At 37.2% G+C, this 14,709-nt stretch overlaps 26 non-coding genes across 26 annotated transcripts; all 26 read left to right on the top strand.

Moving 5' to 3' along the window:
* The first annotated feature begins 309 nt into the window (after positions 1 to 309).
* LOC134203149 (5S ribosomal RNA) lies at positions 310 to 428 on the top strand. The gene has a single exon (XR_009977485.1). It is a non-coding gene; the product is annotated as a 5S ribosomal RNA (ribosomal RNA).
* A 436-nt stretch (positions 429 to 864) lies between these two features.
* On the top strand, positions 865 to 983 carry LOC134203150 (5S ribosomal RNA). Its single transcript, XR_009977486.1, has one exon. It is a non-coding gene; the product is annotated as a 5S ribosomal RNA (ribosomal RNA).
* Positions 984 to 1,275: 292 nt separating this feature from the next.
* On the top strand, positions 1,276 to 1,394 carry LOC134203144 (5S ribosomal RNA). The gene has a single exon (XR_009977482.1). It is a non-coding gene; the product is annotated as a 5S ribosomal RNA (ribosomal RNA).
* Positions 1,395 to 1,686: 292 nt separating this feature from the next.
* Positions 1,687 to 1,805, top strand: LOC134203151 (5S ribosomal RNA). Its single transcript, XR_009977487.1, has one exon. It is a non-coding gene; the product is annotated as a 5S ribosomal RNA (ribosomal RNA).
* An 810-nt stretch (positions 1,806 to 2,615) lies between these two features.
* Positions 2,616 to 2,734, top strand: LOC134203152 (5S ribosomal RNA). The gene has a single exon (XR_009977488.1). It is a non-coding gene; the product is annotated as a 5S ribosomal RNA (ribosomal RNA).
* A 437-nt stretch (positions 2,735 to 3,171) lies between these two features.
* On the top strand, positions 3,172 to 3,290 carry LOC134203154 (5S ribosomal RNA). The gene has a single exon (XR_009977490.1). It is a non-coding gene; the product is annotated as a 5S ribosomal RNA (ribosomal RNA).
* A 431-nt stretch (positions 3,291 to 3,721) lies between these two features.
* On the top strand, positions 3,722 to 3,840 carry LOC134203155 (5S ribosomal RNA). Its single transcript, XR_009977491.1, has one exon. It is a non-coding gene; the product is annotated as a 5S ribosomal RNA (ribosomal RNA).
* Positions 3,841 to 4,414: 574 nt separating this feature from the next.
* LOC134203156 (5S ribosomal RNA) lies at positions 4,415 to 4,533 on the top strand. Its single transcript, XR_009977492.1, has one exon. It is a non-coding gene; the product is annotated as a 5S ribosomal RNA (ribosomal RNA).
* Positions 4,534 to 4,968: 435 nt separating this feature from the next.
* Positions 4,969 to 5,087, top strand: LOC134203157 (5S ribosomal RNA). Its single transcript, XR_009977493.1, has one exon. It is a non-coding gene; the product is annotated as a 5S ribosomal RNA (ribosomal RNA).
* A 576-nt stretch (positions 5,088 to 5,663) lies between these two features.
* LOC134203158 (5S ribosomal RNA) lies at positions 5,664 to 5,782 on the top strand. Its single transcript, XR_009977494.1, has one exon. It is a non-coding gene; the product is annotated as a 5S ribosomal RNA (ribosomal RNA).
* A 435-nt stretch (positions 5,783 to 6,217) lies between these two features.
* Positions 6,218 to 6,336, top strand: LOC134203159 (5S ribosomal RNA). Its single transcript, XR_009977495.1, has one exon. It is a non-coding gene; the product is annotated as a 5S ribosomal RNA (ribosomal RNA).
* Positions 6,337 to 6,911: 575 nt separating this feature from the next.
* Positions 6,912 to 7,030, top strand: LOC134203160 (5S ribosomal RNA). Its single transcript, XR_009977496.1, has one exon. It is a non-coding gene; the product is annotated as a 5S ribosomal RNA (ribosomal RNA).
* Positions 7,031 to 7,467: 437 nt separating this feature from the next.
* Positions 7,468 to 7,586, top strand: LOC134203161 (5S ribosomal RNA). Its single transcript, XR_009977497.1, has one exon. It is a non-coding gene; the product is annotated as a 5S ribosomal RNA (ribosomal RNA).
* A 574-nt stretch (positions 7,587 to 8,160) lies between these two features.
* Positions 8,161 to 8,279, top strand: LOC134203133 (5S ribosomal RNA). Its single transcript, XR_009977472.1, has one exon. It is a non-coding gene; the product is annotated as a 5S ribosomal RNA (ribosomal RNA).
* A 432-nt stretch (positions 8,280 to 8,711) lies between these two features.
* Positions 8,712 to 8,830, top strand: LOC134203162 (5S ribosomal RNA). Its single transcript, XR_009977498.1, has one exon. It is a non-coding gene; the product is annotated as a 5S ribosomal RNA (ribosomal RNA).
* Positions 8,831 to 9,260: 430 nt separating this feature from the next.
* On the top strand, positions 9,261 to 9,379 carry LOC134203163 (5S ribosomal RNA). Its single transcript, XR_009977499.1, has one exon. It is a non-coding gene; the product is annotated as a 5S ribosomal RNA (ribosomal RNA).
* Positions 9,380 to 9,817: 438 nt separating this feature from the next.
* On the top strand, positions 9,818 to 9,936 carry LOC134203165 (5S ribosomal RNA). Its single transcript, XR_009977501.1, has one exon. It is a non-coding gene; the product is annotated as a 5S ribosomal RNA (ribosomal RNA).
* A 432-nt stretch (positions 9,937 to 10,368) lies between these two features.
* On the top strand, positions 10,369 to 10,487 carry LOC134203137 (5S ribosomal RNA). The gene has a single exon (XR_009977475.1). It is a non-coding gene; the product is annotated as a 5S ribosomal RNA (ribosomal RNA).
* A 299-nt stretch (positions 10,488 to 10,786) lies between these two features.
* LOC134203166 (5S ribosomal RNA) lies at positions 10,787 to 10,905 on the top strand. The gene has a single exon (XR_009977502.1). It is a non-coding gene; the product is annotated as a 5S ribosomal RNA (ribosomal RNA).
* Positions 10,906 to 11,340: 435 nt separating this feature from the next.
* On the top strand, positions 11,341 to 11,459 carry LOC134203167 (5S ribosomal RNA). The gene has a single exon (XR_009977503.1). It is a non-coding gene; the product is annotated as a 5S ribosomal RNA (ribosomal RNA).
* Positions 11,460 to 11,891: 432 nt separating this feature from the next.
* On the top strand, positions 11,892 to 12,010 carry LOC134203168 (5S ribosomal RNA). The gene has a single exon (XR_009977504.1). It is a non-coding gene; the product is annotated as a 5S ribosomal RNA (ribosomal RNA).
* Positions 12,011 to 12,441: 431 nt separating this feature from the next.
* Positions 12,442 to 12,560, top strand: LOC134203169 (5S ribosomal RNA). The gene has a single exon (XR_009977505.1). It is a non-coding gene; the product is annotated as a 5S ribosomal RNA (ribosomal RNA).
* Positions 12,561 to 12,858: 298 nt separating this feature from the next.
* On the top strand, positions 12,859 to 12,977 carry LOC134203171 (5S ribosomal RNA). Its single transcript, XR_009977506.1, has one exon. It is a non-coding gene; the product is annotated as a 5S ribosomal RNA (ribosomal RNA).
* Positions 12,978 to 13,411: 434 nt separating this feature from the next.
* LOC134203172 (5S ribosomal RNA) lies at positions 13,412 to 13,530 on the top strand. The gene has a single exon (XR_009977507.1). It is a non-coding gene; the product is annotated as a 5S ribosomal RNA (ribosomal RNA).
* A 293-nt stretch (positions 13,531 to 13,823) lies between these two features.
* LOC134203173 (5S ribosomal RNA) lies at positions 13,824 to 13,942 on the top strand. The gene has a single exon (XR_009977508.1). It is a non-coding gene; the product is annotated as a 5S ribosomal RNA (ribosomal RNA).
* Positions 13,943 to 14,524: 582 nt separating this feature from the next.
* On the top strand, positions 14,525 to 14,643 carry LOC134203174 (5S ribosomal RNA). Its single transcript, XR_009977509.1, has one exon. It is a non-coding gene; the product is annotated as a 5S ribosomal RNA (ribosomal RNA).
* The last annotated feature ends 66 nt before the right edge of the window (positions 14,644 to 14,709 follow it).

The raw sequence follows: 14,709 nt of genomic DNA on the forward strand, positions 1-14,709 counted from the left end.
ATTTAGCATTTTTTGTTTTATTTTTTTATGCTTTTTAACGATGGAATCGAACTTGGGACAGAATTTTGAATCAATCATAAAATGTGATAAATTTGCGAAAATCGCCTCCAAGTTATGTTTTTTGTGGATGAAACATTGTTTTATTTGGCATTTTTATTGCATCTGGAAGATGGATTCGAACTCAGAACGCTGTATTGATTTAGTTTTCATGTATTAAAAGTGTCACTCAATCAATCAGATTCGATTTTCATGGAAACCACCCACTTGGCCCTGGCCAGCATAAAACTCCCTCCCAAGCTGTCTGGCGTTGTCAACGATCATACCATGTTGAAAACACCAGTTCTCGTCCGATCACTGAAGTTAAGCAACATCGGGCGCGATTAGTACTTAGATGGGTGACCGCTTGGGAACGTCGCGTGTCGTTGGCCTTTTTGTCTTTTTTATGCTTTTTAACGATGGAATCGAACTTGGGACAGAATTTTGAATCAATCATAAAATGTGATAAATTTGCGAAAATCGCCTCCAAGTTATGTTTTTTGTGGATGAAACATTGTTTTATTTGGCATTTTTATTTACTTTTTTATGCTTTTTAACGATGGAATCGAACTTGGGACAGAATTTTGAATCAATCATAAAATGTGATAAATTTGCGAAAATCGCCTCCAAGTTATGTTTTTTGTGGATGAAACATTGTTTTATTTGGCAGTTTTATTGAATCTGGAAGATGGATTCGAACTCAGAACGCTGTTTTGATTTAGTTTTCATGTATTAAAAGTGTCACTCAATCAATCAGATTCGATTTTCATGGAAACCACCCACTTGGCCCTGGCCAGCATAAAACTCCCTCCCAAGCTGTCTGGCGTTGTCAACGATCATACCATGTTGAAAACACCAGTTCTCGTCCGATCACTGAAGTTAAGCAACATCGGGCGCGATTAGTACTTAGATGGGTGACCGCTTGGGAACGTCGCGTGTCGTTGGCCTTTTTCTTTTTATGCTTTTTAACGATGGAATCGAACTTGGGACAGAATTTTGAATCAATCATAAAATGTGATAAATTTGCGAAAATCGCCTCCAAGTTATGTTTTTTGTGGATGAAACATTGTTTTATTTGGCATTTTTATTGCATCTGGAAGATGGATTCGAACTCAGAACGCTGTATTGATTTAGTTTTCATGTATTAAAAGTGTCACTCAATCAATCAGATTCGATTTTCATGGAAACCACCCACTTGGCCCTGGCCAGCATAAAACTCCTCCCAAGCTGTCTGGCGTTGTCAACGATCATACCATGTTGAAAACACCAGTTCTCGTCCGATCACTGAAGTTAAGCAACATCGGGCGCGATTAGTACTTAGATGGGTGAGCGCTTGGGAACGTCGGGTGTCGTTGGCCTTTTTGTCTTTTTATGCTTTTTAACGATGGAATCGAACTTGGGACAGAATTTTGAATCAATCATAAAATGTGATAAATTTGCGAAAATCGCCTCCAAGTTATGTTTTTGTGGATGAAACATTGTTTTATTTGGCATTTTATTGAATCTGGAAGATGGATTCGAACTCAGAACGCTGTATTGATTTAGTTTTCATGTATTAAAAGTGTCACTCAATCAATCAGATTCGATTTTCATGGAAACCACCCACTTGGCCCTGGCCAGCATAAAACTCCTCCCAAGCTGTCTGGCGTTGTCAACGATCATACCATGTTGAAAACACCAGTTCTCGTCCGATCACTGAAGTTAAGCAACATCGGGCGCGATTAGTACTTAGATGGGTGACCGCTTGGGAACGTCGCGTGTCGTTGGCCTTTTGTCTTTTTATGCTTTTTAACGATGGAATCGAACTTGGGACAGAATTTTGAATCAATCATAAAATGTGATAAATTTGCGAAAATCGCCTCTAAGTTATGTTTTTTGTGGATGAAACATTGTTTTATTTAGCATTTTTGTTTTATTTTTTATGCTTTTAACGATGGAATCGAACTTGGGACAGAATTTTGAATCAATCATAAAATGTGATAAATTTGCGAAAATCGCCTCAAGTTATGTTTTTTGTGGATGAAACATTGTTTTATTTAGCATTTTATTGCATCTGAAGATGGATTCGAACTCAGAACGCTGTATTGACATGTATAAAAGTGTCACTCAATCAATCAGATTCATGGAAAATTTTGGCCAGCATAAAACTCCCTCCCAAGCTGTCTGGCGTTGTCAACGATCATACCATGTTGAAAACACCAGTTCTCGTCCGATCACTGAAGTTAAGCAACATCGTTAGTTTTAGATGGGTGACCGCTTGGGAACGTCGCGTGTCGTTGGCCTTTTGTCTTTTTTTTTTATGCTTTTTAACGATGGAATCGAACTTGGGACAGAATTTTGAATCAATCATAAAATGTGATAAATTTGCGAAAATCGCCTCCAAGTTATGTTTTTGTGGATGAAACATTGTTTTATTTGGCATTTTATTGAATCTGGAAGATAGATTCGAACTCAGAACGCTGTTTTGATTTAGTTTTCATGTATTAAAAGTGTCACTCAATCAATCAGATTCGATTTTCATGGAAACCACCCACTTGGCCCTGGCCAGCATAAAACTCCCTCCCAAGCTGTCTGGCGTTGTCAACGATCATACCATGTTGAAAACACCAGTTCTCGTCCGATCACTGAAGTTAAGCAACATCGGGCGCGATTAGTACTTAGATGGGTGACCGCTTGGGAACGTCGCGTGTCGTTGGCCTTTTTGTCTTTTTTATGCTTTTTAGCGATGGAATCGAACTTGGGACAGAATTTTGAATCAATCATAAAATGTGATAAATTTGCGAAAATCGCCTCCAAGTTATGTTTTTTGTGGATGAAACATTGTTTTATTTAGCATTTTTTTTTTACTTTTTTATGCTTTTTAACGATGGAATCGAACTTGGGACAGAATTTTGAATCAATCATAAAATGTGATAAATTTGCGAAAATCGCCTCCAAGTTATGTTTTTTGTGGATGAAACATTGTTTTATTTGGCATTTTTGTTGCATCTGGAAGATGGATTCGAACTCAGAACGCTGTATTGATTTAGTTTTCATGTATTAAAAGTGTCACTCAATCAATCAGATTCGATTTTCATGGAAACCACCCACTTGGCCCTGGCCAGCATAAAACTCCCTCCCAAGCTGTCTGGCGTTGTCAACGATCATACCATGTTGAAAACACCAGTTCTCGTCCGATCACTGAAGTTAAGCAACATCGGGCGCGATTAGTACTTAGATGGGTGACCGCTTGGGAACGTCGCGTGTCGTTGGCCTTTTTCTTTTTATGCTTTTTAACGATGGAATCGAACTTGGGACAGAATTTTGAATCAATCATAAAATGTGATAAATTTGCGAAAATCGCCTCTAAGTTATGTTTTTTGTGGATGAAACATTGTTTTATTTAGCATTTTTGTTTTATTTTTTATGCTTTTTAACGATGGAATCGAACTTGGGACAGAATTTTGAATCAATCATAAAATGTGATAAATTTGCGAAAATCGCCTCCAAGTTATGTTTTTGTGGATGAAACATTGTTTTATTTGGCATTTTATTGAATCTGGAAGATGGATTCGAACTCAGAACGCTGTTTTGATTTAGTTTTCATGTATTAAAAGTGTCACTCAATCAATCAGATTCGATTTTCATGGAAACCACCCACTTGGCCCTGGCCAGCATAAAACTCCCTCCCAAGCTGTCTGGCGTTGTCAACGATCATACCATGTTGAAAACACCAGTTCTCGTCCGATCACTGAAGTTAAGCAACATCGGGCGCGATTAGTACTTAGATGGGTGACCGCTTGGGAACGTCGCGTGTCGTTGGCCTTTTTCTTTTTATGCTTTTTAACGATGGAATCGAACTTGGGACAGAATTTTGAATCAATCATAAAATGTGATAAATTTGCGAAAATCGCCTCTAAGTTATGTTTTTTGTGGATGAAACATTGTTTTATTTAGCATTTTTGTTTTATTTTTTATGCTTTTTAACGATGGAATCGAACTTGGGACAGAATTTTGAATCAATCATAAAATGTGATAAATTTGCGAAAATCGCCTCTAAGTTATGTTTTTGTGGATGAAACATTGTTTTATTTAGCATTTTTTGTTTTATTTTTTTATGCTTTTTAACGATGGAATCGAACTTGGGACAGAATTTTGAATCAATCATAAAATGTGATAAATTTGCGAAAATCACCTCCAAATTATGTTTTTTGTGGATGAAACATTGTTCTATTTGGCATTTTTATAGAATCTGAAAGATGGATTCGAACTCAGAACGCTGTTTTGATTTAGTTTTCATGTATTAAAAGTGTCACTCAATCAATCAGATTCGATTTTCATGGAAACCACCCACTTGGCCCTGGCCAGCATAAAACTCCCTCCCAAGCTGTCTGGCGTTGTCAACGATCATACCATGTTGAAAACACCAGTTCTCGTCCGATCACTGAAGTTAAGCAACATCGGGCGCGATTAGTACTTAGATGGGTGACCGCTTGGGAACGTCGCGTGTCGTTGGCCCTTTTGTCTTTTTTATGCTTTTTAACGATGGAATCGAACTTGGGACAGAATTTTGAACCAATCATAAAATGTGATAAATTTGCGAAAATCGCCTCCAAGTTATGTTTTTGTGGATGAAACATTGTTTTATTTAGCATTTTTGTTTTATTTTTTTTATGCTTTTTAACGATGGAATCGAACTTGGGACAGAATTTTGAATCAATCATAAAATGTGATAAATTTGCGGAAATCGCCTCCAAGTTATGTTTTTGTGGATGAAACATTGTTTTATTTGGCATTTTATTGAATCTGGAAGATAGATTCGAACTCAGAACGCTGTTTTGATTTAGTTTTCATGTATTAAAAGTGTCACTCAATCAATCAGATTCGATTTTCATGGAAACCACCCACTTGGCCCTGGCCAGCATAAAACTCCCTCCCAAGCTGTCTGGCGTTGTCAACGATCATACCATGTTGAAAACACCAGTTCTCGTCCGATCACTGAAGTTAAGCAACATCGGGCGCGATTAGTACTTAGATGGGTGACCGCTTGGGAACGTCGCGTGTCGTTGGCCTTTTTGTCTTTTTTATGCTTTCTAACGATGGAAGCGAACTTGGGACAGAATTTTGAATCAATCATAAAATGTGATAAATTTGCGGAAATCGCCTCCAAGTTATGTTTTTTGTGGATGAAACATTGTTTTATTTGGCATTTTTTATTTTATTTTTTATGCTTTTTAACGATGGAATCGAACTTGGGACAGAATTTTGAATCAATCATAAAATGTGATAAATTTGCGAAAATCGCCTCTAAGTTATGTTTTTTGTGGATGAAACATTGTTTTATTTAGCATTTTTGTTTTATTTTTTATGCTTTTTAACGATGGAATCGAACTTGGGACAGAATTTTGAATCAATCATAAAATGTGATAAATTTGCGAAAATCGCCTCCAAGTTATGTTTTTGTGGATGAAACATTGTTTTATTTGGCAGTTTTATTGAATCTGGAAGATGGATTCGAACTCAGAACGCTGTTTTGATTTAGTTTTCATGTATTAAAAGTGTCACTCAATCAATCAGATTCGATTTTCATGGAAACCACCCACTTGGCCCTGGCCAGCATAAAACTCCCTCCCAAGCTGTCTGGCGTTGTCAACGATCATACCATGTTGAAAACACCAGTTCTCGTCCGATCACTGAAGTTAAGCAACATCGGGCGCGATTAGTACTTAGATGGGTGACCGCTTGGGAACGTCGCGTGTCGTTGGCCTTTTTGTTTTTTTATGCTTTTTAACGATGGAACCGAACTTGGGACAGAATTTTGAATCAATCATAAAATGTGAGGAATTTGCGAAAATCGCCTCTAAGTTATGTTTTTTTGTGGATGAAACATTGTTTTATTTAGCATTTTTGTTTTATTTTTTATGCTTTTTAACGATGGAATCGAACTTGGGACAGAATTTTGAATCAATCATAAAATGTGATAAATTTGCGAAAATCGCCTCTGAAGTTATGTTTTTGTGGATGAAACATTGTTTTATTTGGCATTTTATTGAATCTGGAAGATGGATTCGAACTCAGAACGCTGTTTTGATTTAGTTTTCATGTATTAAAAGTGTCACTCAATCAATCAGATTCGATTTTCATGGAAACCACCCACTTGGCCCTGGCCAGCATAAAACTCCCTCCCAAGCTGTCTGGCGTTGTCAACGATCATACCATGTTGAAAACACCAGTTCTCGTCCGATCACTGAAGTTAAGCAACATCGGGCGCGATTAGTACTTAGATGGGTGACCGCTTGGGAACGTCGCGTGTCGTTGGCCTTTTGTCTTTTTTATGCTTTTTAACGATGGAATCGAACTTGGGACAGAATTTTGAATCAATCATAAAATGTGATAAATTTGCGAAAATCGCCTCCAAGTTATGTTTTTTTGTGGATGAAACATTGTTTTATTTAGCATTTTTTTTACTATTTTATGCTTTTTAACGATGGAATCGAACTTGGGACAGAATTTTGAATCAATCATAAAATGTGATAAATTTGCGAAAATCGCCTCTAAGTTATGTTTTTTTGTGGATGAAACATTGTTTTATTTAGCATTTTTTGTTTTATTTTTTTATGCTTTTTAACGATGGAATCGAACTTGGGACAGAATTTTGAATCAATCATAAAATGTGATAAATTTGCGAAAATCACCTCAAATTATGTTTTTGTGGATGAAACATTGTTTTATTTGGCATTTTATTGAATCTGGAAGATGGATTCGAACTCAGAACGCTGTTTTGATTTAGTTTTCATGTATTAAAAGTGTCACTCAATCAATCAGATTCGATTTTCATGGAAACCACCCACTTGGCCCTGGCCAGCATAAAACTCCCTCCCAAGCTGTCTGGCGTTGTCAACGATCATACCATGTTGAAAACACCAGTTCTCGTCCGATCACTGAAGTTAAGCAACATCGGGCGCGATTAGTACTTAGATGGGTGACCGCTTGGGAACGTCGCGTGTCGTTGGCCTTTTTCTTTTTATGCTTTTTAACGATGGAATCGAACTTGGGACAGAATTTTGAACCAATCATAAAATGTGATAAATTTGCGAAAATCGCCTCCAAGTTATGTTTTTTGTGGATGAAACATTGTTTTATTTAGCATTTTTTGTTTTATTTTTTTTATGCTTTTTAACGATGGAATCGAACTTGGGACAGAATTTTGAATCAATCATAAAATGTGATAAATTTGCGAAAATCACCTCCAAGTTATGTTTTTTTGTGGATGAAACATTGTTTTATTTGGCATTTTTATTGCATCTGGAAGATGGATTCGAACTCAGAACGCTGTATTGATTTAGTTTTCATGTATTAAAAGTGTCACTCAATCAATCAGATTCGATTTTCATGGAAACCACCCACTTGGCCCTGGCCAGCATAAAACTCCCTCCCAAGCTGTCTGGCGTTGTCAACGATCATACCATGTTGAAAACACCAGTTCTCGTCCGATCACTGAAGTTAAGCAACATCGGGCGCGATTAGTACTTAGATGGGTGACCGCTTGGGAACGTCGCGTGTCGTTGGCCTTTTTCTTTTTATGCTTTTTAACGATGGAATCGAACTTGGGACAGAATTTTGAATCAATCATAAAATGTGATAAATTTGCGAAAATCGCCTCCAAGTTATGTTTTTTGTGGATGAAACATTGTTTTATTTAGCATTTTTTTTTTACTTTTTTATGCTTTTTAACGATGGAATCGAACTTGGGACAGAATTTTGAATCAATCATAAAATGTGATAAATTTGCGAAAATCGCCTCTGAGTTATGTTTTTTGTGGATGAAACATTGTTTTATTTAGCATTTTTTGTTTTATTTTTTTATGCTTTTTAACGATGGAATCGAACTTGGGACAGAATTTTGAATCAATCATAAAATGTGATAAATTTGCGAAAATCGCCTCCAAGTTATGTTTTTTGTGGATGAAACATTGTTTTATTTAGCATTTTATTGAATCTGGAAGATGGATTCGAACTCAGAACGCTGTTTTGATTTAGTTTTCATGTATTAAAAGTGTCACTCAATCAATCAGATTCGATTTTCATGGAAACCACCCACTTGGCCCTGGCCAGCATAAAACTCCTCCCAAGCTGTCTGGCGTTGTCAACGATCATACCATGTTGAAAACACCAGTTCTCGTCCGATCACTGAAGTTAAGCAACATCGGGCGCGATTAGTACTTAGATGGGTGACCGCTTGGGAACGTCGCGTGTCGTTGGCTTTTTGTCTTTTTTATGCTTTTTAACGATGGAATCGAACTTGGGACAGAATTTTGAATCAATCATAAAATGTGATAAATTTGCGAAAATCGCCTCTAAGTTATGTTTTTGTGGATGAAACATTGTTTTATTTAGCATTTTTGTTTTATTTTTTATGCTTTTTAACGATGGAATCGAACTTGGGACAGAATTTTGAATCAATCATAAAATGTGATAAATTTGCGAAAATCGCCTCCAAGTTATGTTTTTGTGGATGAAACATTGTTTTATTTGGCATTTTATTGAATCTGGAAGATCGATTCGAACTCAGAACGCTGTATTGATTTAGTTTTCATGTATTAAAAGTGTCACTCAATCAATCAGATTCGATTTTCATGGAAACCACCCACTTGGCCCTGGCCAGCATAAAACTCCCTCCCAAGCTGTCTGGCGTTGTCAACGATCATACCATGTTGAAAACACCAGTTCTCGTCCGATCACTGAAGTTAAGCAACATCGGGCGCGATTAGTACTTAGATGGGTGACCGCTTGGGAACGTCGCGTGTCGTTGGCCTTTTTCTTTTTATGCTTTTTAACGATGGAATCGAACTTGGGACAGAATTTTGAATCAATCATAAAATGTGATAAATTTGCGAAAATCGCCTCTAAGTTATGTTTTTGTGGATGAAACATTGTTTTATTTAGCATTTTTGTTTTATTTTTTATGCTTTTTAACGATGGAATCGAACTTGGGACAGAATTTTGAATCAATCATAAAATGTGATAAATTTGCGAAAATCGCCTCCAAGTTATGTTTTTGTGGATGAAACATTGTTTTATTTGGCATTTTATTGAATCTGGAAGATGGATTCGAACTCAGAACGCTGTATTGATTTAGTTTTCATGTATTAAAAGTGTCACTCAATCAATCAGATTCGATTTTCATGGAAACCACCCACTTGGCCCTGGCCAGCATAAAACTCCCTCCCAAGCTGTCTGGCGTTGTCAACGATCATACCATGTTGAAAACACCAGTTCTCGTCCGATCACTGAAGTTAAGCAACATCGGGCGCGATTAGTACTTAGATGGGTGACCGCTTGGGAACGTCGCGTGTCGTTGGCCTTTTTGTCTTTTTATGCTTTTTAACGATGGAATCGAACTTGGGACAGAATTTTGAATCAATCTTAAAATGTGATAAATTTGCGAAAATCGCCTCCAAGTTATGTTTTTTTGTGGTTGAAACATTGTTTTATTTAGCATTTTTTGTTTCGCTTTTTTAATGCTTTTTAACGATGGAATCGAACTTGGGACAGAATTTTGAATCAATCATACAATGTGATAAATTTGCGGAAATCGCCTCAAGTTATGTTTTTTGTGGATGAAACATTGTTTTATTTGGCATTTTTATTGAATCTGGAAGATGGATTCGAACTCAGAACGCTGTTTTGATTTAGTTTTCATGTATTAAAAGTGTCACTCAATCAATCAGATTCGATTTTCATGGAAACCACCCACTTGGCCCTGGCCAGCATAAAACTCCCTCCCAAGCTGTCTGGCGTTGTCAACGATCATACCATGTTGAAAACACCAGTTCTCGTCCGATCACTGAAGTTAAGCAACATCGGGCGCGATTAGTACTTAGATGGGTGACCGCTTGGGAACGTCGCGTGTCGTTGGCCTTTTTCTTTTTATGCTTTTTAACGATGGAATCGAACTTGGGACAGAATTTTGAATCAATCATAAAATGTGATAAATTTGCGAAAATCGCCTCTAAGTTATGTTTTTTGTGGATGAAACATTGTTTTATTTAGCATTTTTGTTTTATTTTTTATGCTTTTTAACGATGGAATCGAACTTGGGACAGAATTTTGAATCAATCATAAAATGTGATAAATTTGCGAAAATCGCCTCCAAGTTATGTTTTTGTGAATGAAACATTGTTTTATTTGGCATTTTTATTGCATCTGGAAGATGGATTCGAACTCAGAACGCTGTATTGATTTAGTTTTCATGTATTAAAAGTGTCACTCAATCAATCAGATTCGATTTTCATGGAAACCACCCACTTGGCCCTGGCCAGCATAAAACTCCCTCCCAAGCTGTCTGGCGTTGTCAACGATCATACCATGTTGAAAACACCAGTTCTCGTTCGATCACTGAAGTTAAGCAACATCGGGCGCGATTAGTACTTAGATGGGTGACCGCTTGGGAACGTCGCGTGTCGTTGGTCTTTTTTGTCTTTTTTATGCTTTTTAACGGTGGAATCGAACTTGGGACAGAATTTTTTGAATCAATCATAAAATGTGATAAATTTGCGAAAATCGCCTCCAAGTTATGTTTTTTGTGGATGAAACATTGTTTTATTTGGCATTTTTATTGCATCTGGAAGATGGATTCGAACTCAGAACGCTGTATTGATTTAGTTTTCATGTATTAAAAGTGTCACTCAATCAATCAGATTCGATTTTCATGGAAACCACCCACTTGGCCCTGGCCAGCATAAAACTCCCTCCCAAGCTGTCTGGCGTTGTCAACGATCATACCATGTTGAAAACACCAGTTCTCGTCCGATCACTGAAGTTAAGCAACATCGGGCGCGATTAGTACTTAGATGGGTGACCGCTTGGGAACGTCGCGTGTCGTTGGCCTTTTGTCTTTTTATGCTTTTTAACGATGGAATCGAACTTGGGACAGAATTTTGAATCAATCATAAAATGTGATAAATTTGCGAAAATCGCCTCTAAGTTATGTTTTTTGTGGATGAAACATTGTTTTATTTAGCATTTTTGTTTTATTTTTTATCCTTTTTAACGATGGAATCGAACTTGGGACAGAATTTTGAATCAATCATAAAATGTGATAAATTTGCGAAAATCGCCCCCAAGTTATGTTTTTTTGTGGATGAAACATTGTTTTATTTGGCATTTTTATTGAATCTGGAAGATGGATTCGAGCTCAGAACGCTGTATTGATTTAGTTTTCATGTATTAAAAGTGTCACTCAATCAATCAGATTCGATTTTCATGGAAACCACCCACTTGGCCCTGGCCAGCATAAAACTCCCTCCCAAGCTGTCTGGCGTTGTCAACGATCATACCATGTTGAAAACACCAGTTCTCGTCCGATCACTGAAGTTAAGCAACATCGGGCGCGATTAGTACTTAGATGGGTGACCGCTTGGGAACGTCGCGTGTCGTTGGCCTTTTTCTTTTTATGCTTTTTAACGATGGAATCGAACTTGGGACAGAATTTTGAATCAATCATAAAATGTGATAAATTTGCGAAAATCGCCTCTAAGTTATGTTTTTTGTGGATGAAACATTGTTTTATTTAGCATTTTTGTTTTATTTTTATGCTTTTAAGCGATGGAATTGAACTTGGGACAGAATTTTGAATCAATCATAAAATGTGATAAATTTGCGAAAATCGCCTCCAAGTTATGTTTTTTGTGGATGAAACATTGTTTTATTTGGCAGTTTTATTGAATCTGGAAGATGGATTCGAACTCAGAACGCTGTTTTGATTTAGTTTTCATGTATTAAAAGTGTCACTCAATCAATCAGATTCGATTTTCATGGAAACCACCCACTTGGCCCTGGCCAGCATAAAACTCCCTCCCAAGCTGTCTGGCGTTGTCAACGATCATACCATGTTGAAAACACCAGTTCTCGTCCGATCACTGAAGTTAAGCAACATCGGGCGCGATTAGTACTTAGATGGGTGACCGCTTGGGAACGTCGCGTGTCGTTGGCCTTTTGTCTTTTTATGCTTTTTAACGATGGAATCGAACTTGGGACAGAATTTTGAATCAATCATAAAATGTGATAAATTTGCGAAAATCGCCTCTAAGTTATGTTTTTGTGGATGAAACATTGTTTTATTTAGCATTTTTGTTTTATTTTTATGCTTTTAACGATGGAATCGAACTTGGGACAGAATTTTGAATCAATCATAAAATGTGATAAATTTGCGAAAATCGCCTCCAAGTTATGTTTTTTGTTGATGAAAAGTTGTTTTATTTGGCATTTTACTTGCAACTGGAAGACGGATTCGGACTCAGAACGCTGTATTGATTTAGTTTTCATGTATTAAAAGTGTCACTCAATCAATCAGATTCGATTTTCATGGAAACCACCCACTTGGCCCTGGCCAGCATAAAACTCCCTCCCAAGCTGTCTGGCGTTGTCAACGATCATACCATGTTGAAAACACCAGTTCTCGTCCGATCACTGAAGTTAAGCAACATCGGGCGCGATTAGTACTTAGATGGGTGACCGCTTGGGAACGTCGCGTGTCGTTGGCCTTTTTGTCTTTTTTATGCTTTTTAACGATGGAATCGAACTTGGGACAGAATTTTGAATCAATCATAAAATGTGATAAATTTGCGAAAATCACCTCCAAGTTATGTTTTTTTTGTGGATGAAACATTGTTTCATTTGGCATTTTTATTGCATCTGGAAGATGCATTCGAACTCAGAACGGTGTACTGATTTAGTTTTCATGTATTAAAAGTGTCACTCAATCAATCAGATTCGATTTTCATGGAAACCACCCACTTGGCCCTGGCCAGCATAAAACTCCCTCCCAAGCTGTCTGGCGTTGTCAACGATCATACCATGTTGAAAACACCAGTTCTCGTCCGATCACTGAAGTTAAGCAACATCGGGCGCGATTAGTACTTAGATGGGTGACCGCTTGGGAACGTCGCGTGTCGTTGGCCCTTTTGTCTTTTTTATGCTTTTTAACGATGGAATCGAACTTGGGACAGAATTTTGAATCAATCATAAAATGTGATAAATTTGCGAAAATCGCCTCTAAGTTATGTTTTTTGTGGATGAAACATTGTTTTATTTAGCATTTTTGTTTTATTTTTTATGCTTTTTAACGATGGAATCGAACTTGGGACAGAATTTTGAATCAATCATAAAATGTGATAAATTTGCGAAAATCGCCTCCAAGTTATGTTTTTGTGGATGAAACATTGTTTTATTTGGCATTTTATTAAATCTGGAAGATGGATTCGAACTCAGAACGCTGTATTGATTTAGTTTTCATGTATTAAAAGTGTCACTCAATCAATCAGATTCGATTTTCATGGAAACCACCCACTTGGCCCTGGCCAGCATAAAACTCCCTCCCAAGCTGTCTGGCGTTGTCAACGATCATACCATGTTGAAAACACCAGTTCTCGTCCGATCACTGAAGTTAAGCAACATCGGGCGCGATTAGTACTTAGATGGGTGACCGCTTGGGAACGTCGCGTGTCGTTGGCCTTTTGTCTTTTTATGCTTTTTAACGATGGAATCGAACTTGGGACAGAATTTTGAATCAATCATAAAATGTGATAAATTTGCGAAAATCGCCTCCAAGTTATGTTTTTGTGGATGAAACATTGTTTTATTTGGCATTTTTATTGCATCTGGAAGATGGATTCGAACTCAGAACGCTGTATTGATTTAGTTTTCATGTATTAAAAGTGTCACTCAATCAATCAGATTCGATTTTCATGGAAACCACCCACTTGGCCCTGGCCAGCATAAAACTCCCTCCCAAGCTGTCTGGCGTTGTCAACGATCATACCATGTTGAAAACACCAGTTCTCGTCCGATCACTGAAGTTAAGCAACATCGGGCGCGATTAGTACTTAGATGGGTGACCGCTTGGGAACGTCGCGTGTCGTTGGCCTTTTTGTCTTTTTTATGCTTTTTAACGATGGAATCGAACTTGGGACAGAATTTTGAATCAATCATAAAATGTGATAAATTTGCGAAAATCGCCTCTAAGTTATGTTTTTTTGTGGATGAAACATTGTTTTATTTAGCATTTTTTGTTTTATTTTTTTATGCTTTTTAACGATGGAATCGAACTTGGGACAGAATTTTGAATCAATCATAAAATGTGATAAATTTGCGAAAATCGCCTCTAAGTTATGTTTTTTTGTGGATGAAACATTGTTTTATTTAGCATTTTTTGTTTTATTTTTTTATGCTTTTTAACGATGGAATCGAACTTGGGACAGAATTTTGAATCAATCATAAAATGTGATAAATTTGCGAAAATCGCCTCCAAGTTATGTTTTTTGTGGATGAAACATTGTTTTATTTGACATTTTACTTGCAACTGGAAGATGGATTCGGACTCAGAACGCTGTATTGATTTAGTTTTCATGTATTAAAAGTGTCACTCAATCAATCAGATTCGATTTTCATGGAAACCACCCACTTGGCCCTGGCCAGCTTAAAACTCCCTCCCAAGCTGTCTGTCGTTGTCAACGATCATACCATGTTGAAAACACCAGTTCTCGTCCGATCACTGAAGTTAAGCAACATCGGGCGCGATTAGTACTTAGATGGGTGACCGCTTGGGAACGTCGCGTGTCGTTGGCCCTTTTGTCTTTTTATGCTTTTTAACGATGGAATCGAACTTGGGACAGAATTTTGAATCAATCATAA

The sequence above is a fragment of the Armigeres subalbatus genome, unplaced genomic scaffold (genome assembly GCF_024139115.2).
Source record: "Armigeres subalbatus isolate Guangzhou_Male unplaced genomic scaffold, GZ_Asu_2 Contig1644, whole genome shotgun sequence".
Lineage (NCBI taxonomy): Eukaryota > Metazoa > Arthropoda > Insecta > Diptera > Culicidae > Armigeres > Armigeres subalbatus.